We start from the raw sequence: 13,065 nt of genomic DNA, 5'->3' as shown, positions 1-13,065 counted from the left end.
TTCGTTCACTGGGTCTAGGTGCAGGCCTCAAAGCAGCTTTCTGCCCTGTCTTCTCCCCCCCCCCCTCCACTGCCCCCCAGTTGCAAGGAGGTTGCGCACTCTCCTCCGGACTCAACCACCCAGTTCTCCAACCTGTCACCCTCCCCCGCGCCCCACCGGCCATGAGAGGGATTTCAGACCCTTGCAGCATCATCGCCGCATCTCCTATCGTCTACCGACTCGAAAATGAACGCAACATTCATTCGTTTCCTGAAACAGGCTGCCTTTAGTCGAGTGGTGGGGTCCCCCAAATCACAAGCATGACCAATGGCGACAGGAGAGAAAGACGAGTTTACTGTAGTGTTATCAGAGGACCCAAGGCAAGGTCGGACTTGATTGAGGTTTGCTGTTGGGTTTAAGGCCAGTCTTGGGCTGAGAATGTAGCCTAGTGGTAGAGTGCTTGTCTAGCATGCATAAAACCCTGGGTTCCATTCCTCAGTACCACATAAACAGAAAAAGTCAGTAGTAGTGCTATGGCTCAAGTGGTAGAGTGCTAGCCTTGAGCAAAAGAAGCTCAGGGACAGTGCCCAGGTCTTAAATTCAAGCCCCAGGAATGGCAAAAAAAAAAAAAAAAAATTTAATTAAAAAAAAAAGGTCAGTCTTGGGGGCGGGGTGGGGAGGGGAGGTACTGGGGCTTGAACTTAGGGCCTCGATACTGTCCAATAACTTTTTTGCTCAAAGCTGGTGCTCTGCCACTTGAACCACAATTCCCCTTCCAGCTTTTTGCTGGTTAATTGGAGAGAAGAGCCTCACAGACTTCCTTGCCTAGGCTGGCTTCAAACCATGGTCTTCAGATCTTAGCCTCCTGAGTAGCTAGTATTACATGTGTGAGCCACCAGCACCTGTCCTAAAACTTTATTAATGTAGGTGGGCTGAAAACTATGGAGAGTTAGGAAGTTCAGCACTCTGTCCCCAGTAGAAGAAAGGGGAGGGAGAAGGCTGAAGGAGAAGATAAGACTTATTTTCCACTACATGCCCTTTTATACTGTTTCAGAAATTAAAGACACATCTCTGTATCATCCATTCTAAAAAAGATAATTACACATTTTTAAATGCAGCTGTATTCAGCATTCTACTTCATCACAGAGCATTATTTATATTAAGATTAAAAGCAATTGTTTACTGGACTCCAGAAAGACAGATCATGTGCTAGTGATACCACTTGCCCTTCCTGAAGACAAGCACACACACTTGTGAGCCCACACACATACCCTGGGCACATGTGAAGTTGCACAGAAAGGACTCTGGGTTCAGACATCTCTATCTCTTGACCATGGTGTCAGGGTCAAGGGTTTGGGGTCATGTTGATACTACCCAGAAGAACTAGATTCCTTCATAGGAGAAAGGAGGCTGAGTCCTGATAATTCCAAAGGTCTGGAGCCTTGTCCCTTTCCTTGCCTATACCTTGTAACCCTGGATTTGGGTCTATGTCATTACTTTAGAGTGACAGAAGGAAAGTAGGGAGAAGATTAGGAGGTAGAAACAAGAAAGGCTCTACTTGAGCCAAAGGGCCTAGGATGACATCCTCTGGGTGGGAAAAGTGCAAGTTAACCATCCAGCATGAAGCAGGTGAGCCAACATCCTTTGGAATTGCCAGATAGTCAAGGGACCACTGAGTCAAAGGTTCCATAGGTCTCAAAGTCAGCTTTGCTATTTCCTCTGCAAGACAGTGGTCAGTTTTGTTTAGATCGGAGAACCCATTAATTGTAAATAAATGTGATCAAAATGTAAACAGAGATGTTACAGCTTTAAGACTTGCCCTGAAACTCCTAGGCTAGATATTAGGAAATTCCCAACAGGCTGTCATGATTCACATTCTCCCCCCCCTGCCCTACCTACCCCCCATCCCAGCAGCCCTCATGACTCCGAATTACTTGGCTGGGGGCAGTCATGCTGATTCTTTGAGAGCAGGGTGACCTCATTTCCTCCTGGACAAACAAACCGCTATGCAGTATGACATTCCTCTTCCTTCTTTTCCTGCCTTCCTTTCACCTGAGTGAATAATCCTAGTACCTCTAACTCATCACAGAACTTTCCTCTTGCTGATCTTCAGAACTCTGAGATCTCTGAACATCTTTTGGTGTAGTCTGTTACAAGACTTTGTTCTTTGGAAGCAAAGAACCTATCTTTGTAGATAGCTTATCTCTCCCTCAGCACTTGGTATGTGCCTTATTCATGTAGGGGCTTTATTGTGAATGAGTCAATGAATAGAAAGCTTTGAGAACTGAAAGCTTTGGGGGCACTCTGGAAGGCTTCTCCTCCTCTTCCTCCTCCTCCTCCTCATCATCTGAAATAGTAATGACTATTTTTTGTGCAGTATTTCTGTCTGATGCTTAAAGGCACTTTGAAGTAAACTTACAACTCCATTGTGATGCCTACTGGAATTGTCATTCCCATGGACAATAAGTGACCTAATCAGCAGCAGTATCCAGTTCTTCTGATACTTGTACTGTGTTCTAGACCTAACTGTCCCTAGAAAGAGGCAGAATGCTGTGAAGGAGACCAGTAAAAGGACTCATAGATGTTTATCCAGGCAACCTAAGATGCTCCAGCTCAGATGTTCAGCTCAAGCCCTCCTCCTGGCTTTGGAGATCTTCTTCCACAAATATTGTTTAGGATTCTGAGTTTCAAAGATGCTCACTCTGTAATACAAATTACTTGCTTGCCTGAAATCCAGGAACTGAGCTTTGTGTTGAAGGGGAGAGAAAAAGGAACTGAATGCATATGACTTCATTTCTTTTCTTGACTTCAAGAAGGAAGCAACCAACTCCTACCTCTTTGGCTCAAGGGTAAAGACCTCCTGAGTAGATGTGGCCACACAGACTGATGGAGGGGCTCCTTTCCAGAAGCTTCTGATAAAAGAAAAGACAAATGCCAAGTGTGCAAAGAGGAACAATGTTTAGACTTGACCTTGAGACATGTTCAGGAAACTGAGTCCCTGAAAGGCTATTTTCATACCAGCGGACTCCAGAGGGAAGGTCACACTGAGTCACATGGGTTACTATATGAAGAATATTCAACATGATACCATAGAAAGACCATGTCCAAATTGAGTTATCTTACTAAACTCTTAAAGTTTAGTTTTAGAGTCACTAAGCTCTTTTGATTTCTATTCTCCCAAAATAAAGCAATACCTGGCCTACTTTGTTTTGCAGAATGAATGACATCATGCTTACCTTTAAAGTATTCATTCATGCTTTCAGTCATCTGCTGGGTTTTTTTTTTTTGGTAGTTTGAGGTTGGAACTATGTATCTTGTGCTTGCTAGGCAAATTCTCTATCACTTGAACCACCTCTCCGTCCCCTTTTTGTTATTATTCAGATAAAATCTCATGTGTTGGCCTAGGTGGATCTCTGAGACTGCAGTTCACCTATGCCTTCCATGTGGCTGGGATTACAGGAGTGACCATCATATATCACTAATATTTTTCTGAAGCTAGCCTAAAACTGCAATCCCTAGTTACCAGGATTACAGGTGCAAGTGACTATACCTGGATTTATTAAGTATTTTTGATGGGGCTATTATATTCCAAGCATAATTCTATATCCTATAGGTAGAAGGGTGAACTTTATTGGAGATTGAACCCGGGGTTTCACACATGTTAAGTAAGTGCTCTACCACCAAGCGATACCCTCAGACCCAGAAATGAACTGTGTAGACTAAATTTCTGCTTTCCCTTCTATATTGGCCCAGAGGACCAAGTCATGCTGGAGTCCATCTCTGGATTCCAGTTAAGTGGGGATACTGTGTCCTTGGCCTGAAGTTCCCAGCAACTAGGCAGCTGCGATAGACAGCTGCTTGGGCTGCTCATCCCCACATCCCTGACTCCCACACACTCCCTTTGTCTATGGCCCTGTGCCACCTGAACCTCTTCTCCTTCCCTCTTGCATGTGGGCAAACAGACAGCAGTTCTGGGAAGGGGGCAGGCAACAATGGTCACATGACTTCTTTGAGTCTTAGGACCCCTTTCTCTCCATGTGTCTAGTACTACAGGTAAAGCTGGTCAGGCAACAAAAGCAATGTCTGGGCTGTAACACCATAGGGGAGGTGCTGGAGCTCCAGGCCCCCAGTGGCCTGGAAAGGGGTGGAGGAAAGCCACATACTTGCTCCCTTACTCATGGAAAGCAAAGAGCCCAGGGACCAGACCCTGAGGTTATGCTGTGTTGTCAGTAACACTAAAAGCCCAAGCCAAGTTAGTCTCTCCATTCAACATATGACCCTCTAAACCTTCCTTGCTCTTTCAGGCCTCACAGTCTCTAGCCTAATAGCCCCACTTCCTCCAGTCCAGCAGCTTAGACCTCTACATAAATGTCTTGAGCCTTGGCCAGATTTTTCTTTGTTCCTAATTCAAACACAGTTACTATGCAAGTCAAGACCTTACTACCTTAAAAGACTGTTGCTAAGCCAGGCACCGGTGGCTCACACCTGTAATCTTGGCTGTTCGGGAGGCTGAGATCTGAGGATCACTGTTCTAAGTCAGCCCGGGCAGGAAAGTTCATGAGACTCTTATCTCCAATAAACCACTGGAAAACTGGAAGTGGCACTGTGGCTCAAGCGGTAGAGGGCTCACCTTGAGCTGAAGAGCTGAGGGATAGCGCCCAAGCCCAGAGTTCAAGCCTCACAACCGACAAAAAAAAAAAAAAGACTGTTGCTTGTTAACTTTCCAAAACTCTGGATTCTGTGTCCCTCACAAGGGACTTCTATTTAGAGCTTAAGTTGACATATTGGATTTGCATTAGATTCTTTAGTGGAAGCTAAAGGATGAGGCCAGAAGCAAGGGCTGAAAAGGAAAACCAGAAATGGTGGATTTGCTGAAAACTGCCAAGAAACCAATGATGTTTAGCAAAATTTGCTCAGCTAGGAGCTAAAGTACTAAAATTTCCTGATCAGAAGGAAAAGCAAGGTAACATTCATAGCTCATGTGATGTATATGTTCATGTACTCATAACTCTCTCAAGCTAGAACCTGTATGTGGGTTCTATATGCTTTTCTGTCTTTACAGCAAGTGTAGGCACTTCCTTTTCCATTAAACAGAAAGTAAAATAGAGGCTAATGAAGGGAAATGAATCATCCGGAATTCATTCACAGAAAATGATGATATTTAGAACTCACAGATTTTTGAGGAACCTTGTGACACACTTCCACCCTCTCTCCTTCCATTCTGAATCCTCAACTCCTCCCTTCCTGACCACCCTCTCCCTGTTTCCTACCAACCTGCAGAAGGTGCTTTTTTCCTCCCAAACAGTGCCTGAGAAAGTTTGATGTGCCCTGGAGCAACATTTAGAACAGCCAAGTCTAAGGAGAGGTCAGCCTTCTTTTAGAAGAAGCCATGGGTAGCTAATGCGTGGAGATGTGTGTGGGAGGAGGGGTAGGGGCACAGCTTGAGTGAGAGGAACAGGATACTCCTTGTTTACTCTGCGGGCAGTAATGGTGGGTAGTGTGGCAGGAGATAAAGAAAAGGAAGTCTGCTTCCTCTAAAGAGATCTTATTAGCTATCCCTTGTTAAAGACAAATAATGAAAGCCAGGTGCCAGCCTTAATCAAAAGGAACTTAGGAGCCAGACACCGGTGGCTCATACCTATAATCCTAACTACTCAGGAGGCTGAGATCTGAGGATCACAGTTCAAAAATGAGCCTGGGCAAGGAAAGTCCATGAGACTCTTATCTCCAATTAACCACCAGAACACCAGAATGGCACTGTGGCTCAAGTGACAGAGCACTTGCCCTGAGCTGAAGAGCTCAGACACAGTGCCAAGGCCCAGAGTTCAAGTGCTATAACCAACAACAACAACAACAAAAGGAGCGGGCGCCCATGGCACACCTGTAATCCTAGCTACTCAGGAGGCTGAGATCTGAGGATAGTGGTTCAAAGCTAGCCTGGCGCCACCTAACCACCAGAAAACTGCAAGTGCTGCTGTAGCTCAAGTGGTTGAGCTCGTCTTGAGCTGAAGAGCTCAGGGACAGCACCCAGGCCCAGAATTCAAGACCCAATGACCAACCAAAAAAAAAAAAGGAACTTAAGGATAGTGCTGAGGCCCAGAGTTCAAGACCCAGAATAGTAATAATAATAACAATAATAATAAAATAATAATAATAATGAAACTGCAGTGGTTCACGTCTGTATTCTCAGCTATTAGGGAAGCTGAGGGGAGAGGATTATTTGAGCCCAGGAGTTTGATATCAGCATGGGCAACATAGACACTCCTCAAAAAATATTATAAATAAAGCTGGGCGCCAGTGGCTCACACCTGTAATCCTAGCTATTCAGGAAGCTGAGATATGAGGATTGAGGTTCAAAGTCAGCCCAGGCAGGAAAGCTTGTGAGACTCTTATCTCCAGTTAGACACCAGAAAACCGGAAGTGGTGCTGTGGCTCAAGTGATAGAGTGCTTGCTTGTCTTGAGCTGAAGAGCTGAGGGACAGTGCCCAGGCCCAGAGTTGAAGATCCACAACAGACTATATATATATATAGTAAAATATAGCTAGAAATAACCAATTTTTATTTGTATAATGTATTCTCACATGTTACCTTTTTTTTGGGTCAGTTGTGAGTCCTGAACTCTGGGCCTGGGCGCTGTCCCTCAGATCTTCAGCTCAAGGCAAGCGCTCTACCACTTGAGCCACAGCGCCACTTCCGGCTTTTTTGGCTTATGTGGTGCTGAGGAATTGAGCCCAGGGCCTCATGCATGCAAGGCAAGCACTCGTACTAAGCCACCTTCCCAGCCCACGCGTTACCATTTTATGGATGAGAAAACTAAGGCTTAAGGGTTCAAGCAGTTTCCCCAAGATCACACTGTAGGTAAATGGTAGAGCGGAGACAGTCCAGATCTGGTTGATTCCAGAGTTAGGAGAACTGTCTCTAAGACAGTAGTCCATTTAGTGAGAGAAATGCTTGTCCTTATAATGGGGAATCTTTCTACTTCTAACCCATGATGACACCCAGAATAGCACCAGCTGTCTGGATCCTGTCTGTTTTGGTTCCTGCCTACCCTGCTTAAGCTAAACTGATCAAAATGTTCTTCCTTTTGTTTAATATAGACAACCACAGTTTTGTCTGCTGAGTCTAGAGACAGAAGTGGTCATTGGGTCTTACATATCTGTGTGGATCTCTGGGAGTATCTTCATCAGTCTTCCTTTTTCTTTTTTTTCTTTCTTTCTTTTTTTTTTTTGTCGGTCATGGGGCTTGAACTCTGAGCCTAGGCACTGTCCCTCTGGGCCTAGGCACTGTCCCTTAGCTCTTCAGCTCAAGGCAAGCGCTCTACCACTTGAGCCACAGCACCACTTCCGGTTTTCTGGTGGTTTATTGGAGATAGGAGTCTCACAGTCTTTCCTGCCCGGGCTGGCTTTGAACCGCAATTCTCATATCTCAGCCTCCTGAGTAGCTAGGATTACAGGCATGAGCCACCAGCGCCCAGCTCCAGTCTTCCTTTTTCAAATCTACTATTCAAATCAAATTTTACCATTTGGATATTTGATAACTGTCGAGTTTGGGCCACCTTATTACTACAATTCAAAACAACTGCATCAAGAAACAACAAAGCGCTGGGCGCTGGTGGCTCACGCCTGTAATCCTAGCTACTCAGGAGGCTGAGATCTGAGGATCGCGGTTCAAAGCCAGCCCGGGCAGGAGAGACCGTGAGACTCCTATGTCCAATAAACCACCAGAAAACCGGAAGTGGCACTGTAGCTCAAGTGGTAGAGCGCTCGCCTTGAGCTGAAGAGCTGAGGGACAGCGCCCAGGCCCAGAGTTCAAGCCCCACGGCCGACAAAAAAAAAAAAAGAAACAACAAAGCAATAAAACAAACAATTTATGCCTATAAAAAAATCTGCTATTCACTTAATGTATATCATAAGTTGCCCCAGGAGATCCTAAGGCTCCTCTCTGGGAAAATACCAACAGCATCTACTTATGAAGCATCCTTTTGTTTCATAGGCATTGGACTAACTGTTCTGTATGCATTGTCTCATTTAATACCCAGTGAAGAAATGCAGTATCATCCTTACTTTAAGGATAAGAAACTCAGACTCATGCCAGGCGCCAGTGGCTTATACCTGTAATCCTAGCTACTCAGGAGGCTGAGATCTGAGGATCTCAGCCAGCCTGGGCACTAAAGTCCGTGAGACTCTTACCTCCAATAAACCATCAGAAAACTGGAAGTGGTGCTGTAGCTCAAGTGGTAGAGCGCTGGCCTTGAGCTGAAGAGCTGAGGGACAGTGCTGAAGCCCAGAGTTCAAGCCCCACGACTGACAAAAAAAAATAAAGAAACTGAGACTCTGAGAGATTACATGACTTGCCCAAGGTCACACAGCTTCTTACTGTCTCTTTGACTAAAAAATGCCAATAATCATCTCACAGGCTGCTAGGTCCATTTTTGCTGGGAGTAGCACTACCCTCTCTTTAAAGATGAAACACAGTTCTAACTCAGATTTCTTGCTTCAAAGCCTATGGGTTTTATTTTGTTTTGCAAAGCTAGGGATGGAACCCAAGGTTTCTTGAATGTAGGTAAACACTATAGCACTGAACTATCCCCTTAGCCCCAAAAGTCTATATTTATCATCACTAGCATAGCGTTGCCTCTTTACCCCTCCCTGAGGAGAGAAGGCGGGGCACGGGCATCCAAAATAATAAATATCCACCAATATTACATTTCCTAGACTTGTCTGGTGATAAGAATTATCTAGTGTGGAAGTTTAAAAGCTGTAGCTTTTCAGTTTACCTCCTTGGAAATTCTAGCTCATCAGCTCCAGAATGAGTCCCAAGGTATCCGATTCTTAATATAGCCTTCAGGGGAATTTTACTGCATAACAAGTTTTAGGGAAATCATCTTTTCCCAATGAGCCAATGCATATTGAGGAGTGTTGGTTTATTTTTTTCACCTGGGAATGCCCAATTTAACCACATGTTTTGTTTTGTTTTTTCTAGTCCTGGGCTTGAACTCAGGGCATGGGCACTGTCCCATGTGCTCAAGGTTAATGCTATACCACTTGAGCCACAGCACCACTTCTGGCCTTTTCTGTTTATGTGGTACTGAGGAATCGAACCCAGGGCTTCATGCATGCTAGGCAAGCACTCTACCACTAAGCCACCTTCCCAGTCCTAACCACATCTTCTATGGAGCAGCACTGGTACTCCAGTCCTACCTTTTGAGATTCAGGTCAGAGGAGAATCGAGGTTGGAAAGGCCAGGGCTGCAAAGCAGACCTATGAGCAGAGCTCCCAGACATGAATGAATCAAGGAAGGGGATGGACACTTCAGAGCACTATGCCAATCAAACCACCCTAAGGGGACTGTTCTAAATAATCCATTCTCAGAAAGTTAATTGCTTCAACACTTTTGTACTTGTGCTTTTTTAGATTCCTAGTGATAGTTTCATTTTTAAAAATACCAAATGAATGGATATCTGAAGGGACTTTTTCATATGGTAACTAAAAATTAGAATCAGAGTCACAGCAGTGGATAGGAAATTGACAGCCTAAGTCCTCTAGAAAATTAGGAGAAATAAAGTAGAGATTACAACAAAACAGATGTGAGATCACCTGTGTGTACTGGCACCTTTGTATTTGTTCCATTTCCTCATAGTTTCTAAACTGGTCCTCTTCTGAGCCTCCTCTCAAGTTAGTTTTGGTTTTTGGTTTAGTTTTTAAGTTTCAAGGATCTTCTGGTTTCACTGAATAGTATTGCAAAACATAGACCTTGCAGCTGTGGGATAACCACAATATCTGTATTTTTTTTGTTTGTATGTTTTTTGGGGCGGTCGTGGGGCCTAAACTCTGGGCCTGGGCGCTGTCCCTCAGCTCTTCAGCTCAAGGCTAGTGCTCTACCACTTGAGCCACAGCGCCACTTCAGCTTTTTTCTTTTTACTTATGTGGTCCTGGGGAATCAAACCCAGGGCCTCATGCATGCAAGGCAAGCGCTCTACCCTGAGCCATCTTCCCAGCCCCAATATCTGTATTTTAAACCAAAAAACAGCCAACAGTGACATTATCTATTACAATACAGACACTCTGATCCAGGGTATAGTATCCTGATGCTCATTGTATACCCACCTCAAGTTCTAGCAATAAAATAATCACACAGAACAAGATCCCTACTCTGAACAAGTCTGAAACCTGGTTAAGAAGACAAAATGAATTTATACGAACTTATATGAAACAAGAAGTCATAAAGCAGGATAATGACTTTTTCTTTTTTTGGTTTTATTTATTTATTTATTTTTGTCAGTCATGGGGCTTGAACTCTGGGCCTGGGCACTGCCAGCTCAGGGTGAGTGCTCTACAAATTGAGCCACAGTGCCACTTCCAGTTTTCTGGTGGTTAATTGGAGATAAGAGTCTCACAGACTTTCCTGCCTGGGTTGACTTTGAACTGTGATTTTCAGTAGCTAGGATTACAGGCGTAAGGCACCAGCACTTGCGGCTTGAACTCTGGGCTTGGATGCTATCCCTGTGCTCTTCAGCTCAAGGCAAGCACTCTACCACTTGAGCCACAGCACCACTTCCGGTTTTCTAGTAGTTTATTGGAGATAAGAGTCTCATGGACTTTCCTGCCTGGGCTAGAATTGAACTGTGATCCTCAGATCTCAGCCTCCTAAGTAGTTGGAATTACAGGCGTGAGCCACCAGCACCCAGCTCGCATGAGTATTTTTTAAGAAGACAGAAAGTTACAAATTTTGTTGAGGTTGTGCAATATCTGGAGCACTTGTGCACTGTTGGTGAGATTATAAAATGATGTGGCCAGGCACCAGTGGCTCACACTTATAATATTAGCTACTCAGGAGACTGAGATCTGAGGATTTCGGTTTGAAGCTAGTCTGGGCAGAAAGTCCCTGTGAGACTCTAATCTCCAATTACCCACTCAAAAACCAGAAGTAGAGCTGTGACTCAAAGTGGTAGAGTGCTAGCCTTGAGCAAAAGAGCCCAGAGACAGCACCTAGGCCCTGACTTCAAGCCCCATGATTGACAAAAAATAATAATAAAGTAAAATGATGTGTCACTGCTAGATGATACTTAAATTGTCATTTAGCAATCATAACTACCAAATAATCCAGCAATCCTGCTTCTGGATGTATAGCCCAGAAAAATATTAAAACAGTCTTGAGATATTCTCATACCCATGTTTATAGTGGCTCTACTCAAAATATACAAGACACCTATGTCTCATATCTGTAATCCTAGCTACTCATGAGGCTGAGGTCTGAGGATCAAGGTTCGAAACTAGACAGGGTAGGAAAGTTTGTAAGACTCTTATCTCCAATTAACCACCAAAAAGCCAGAAGTGGAGCTATAGCTCAAATGGTTGAGTGCCAGGCTTGTGCAGATAAAGGATAGCATCCAGGCTCTGAGTTCAAACCCCAGTATCAGTACACACACACACACACACACACACACACACATACACACACGTGTGCCCGCCCACGCGCATGCACGTGAGGTGGAAACCACTTCAGTGTCTACCAACAAAATGAGTAGATAAACAAGATGTGGTTTAGACATACAATGAATTACTATTCCATCCCCAAAAGGAAGAAATCCTGTCATATGCTGCAACACAGACAAACCTTGAAGAAATTATAGCAAGTGAAATAAACCAGACACAAAAATACAAGTCCTATAAAATTCTAGTTACACATGGAATCTAAGTCAAATTCACGGAGAACAAAAATAGAATGGTGGTTGCCAGAGGCTAGGGGAAATGGAAAATGGGGAGTTATTGTGCAATGGGAATAGAGCTTCAGTTTTGCAAAATGAAAATGCTTTGGACAACATCCATTGCACAACATAGTGAATAGATTTAACACTCATAAACTATGCATTTAAAAGTGCTTTAAAAAAAACAAACAAGCTTTATTTTTTTCCCCCACAAGCACATACTTGTAATCCCAGAATTTGGGAGGTCGAGGCAGGAGGATCATGGCCTAAATAGCAAGTCTGAAGCCAGGTTAAGCTACATGACAAGACCCTATCTATACATACATACAAACAAACATACAGTTAAGATGGTAAATGTTATACTGTGTGTATTTTTATTGGCTTATTTGTATTGAGATAGGAGTTTTTTGTTGTAAAGGCTAGACTGGCCTGGTACTTAACTCGGTAGCCCAAGACTGGCCTTGAACTTGTGATTTTCCTCCATCTGGAATACTCAGATTATAAGCATTTACCACCACACCCAAACCTATTTATTTACTTTTTTATTTTTAATTTTTGCCTGTCCTGGGGCTTGAACTCAGACTTGGGCCCTGTCACTGAGCTTCTTTTGCTCAAGGCTAGAATTCTACCTCGAGACACAGTGCCACTTATGGCTTTTTTATGTAATACTAAGGAATGGAACCCAGGCAAGCACTCTACCATTAAGCCACATTCCCAGCCCCCTAAACCTTTTTTTTTTTTTTCCCGTTGGTCATGTGGATTGAACCCTGGGCCTGGGCGCTGTCCCTCAGCTCTTCAGCTCAAGGCTAGCACTCTACCACTTGAGCCACAGCGCCACTTCCCCTAAGCCTATTTTTTAACCACAATTTTTTAAAAGTTCTTGATGTTTCAACAGTCTGATCATTGGATATGTATGCAGTAAAAGCTTAGCAAAACTGGGTGCTGGTTGCTCAAAGTGGTAGAGCTCTAGCTTTGAGTGAAAGAGTTCAGGGACAGTGCCCAGGCCTGACAAAAAAAAAAAGGCTTAGAGAAATGTGATGACACTGATGTTAGAAATTTCCTATACCTTGTTAATCTTTGTTTTTGTTTTGTTTTGTTTTGCCGGTTATGGAGCCTGAACTCTGGGCCTGGGCGCTGTCCCTCAGCTCTTCAGCTAAAGGCTAGTGGTCTACTAACTGAGCCACAGCACCACTTCTGGCTTTTTCTGCTTATATGGTACTAAGGAATCGAACCCAGGGCCTCATGCATGCAAGGCAAGCACTCTACCACTGAGCAACCTTCCCAACCCTTATTAATCTTAAAAGATAAGTCAGGTTGATATTAGTCAAGGGTAGGAAATAAAAGAAGTTCCAGGAAAAGTCCCAGTTGGGGGGGGGGGG

The sequence above is a fragment of the Dipodomys ordii genome, unplaced genomic scaffold (assembly GCF_000151885.1).
Source record: "Dipodomys ordii isolate 6190 unplaced genomic scaffold, Dord_2.0 Scaffold86, whole genome shotgun sequence".
Taxonomy (NCBI): Eukaryota; Metazoa; Chordata; class Mammalia; order Rodentia; family Heteromyidae; genus Dipodomys; species Dipodomys ordii.
The sequence above is the reverse complement of the archived record's forward strand: the minus strand, read 5'-3'. Positions refer to the sequence as shown.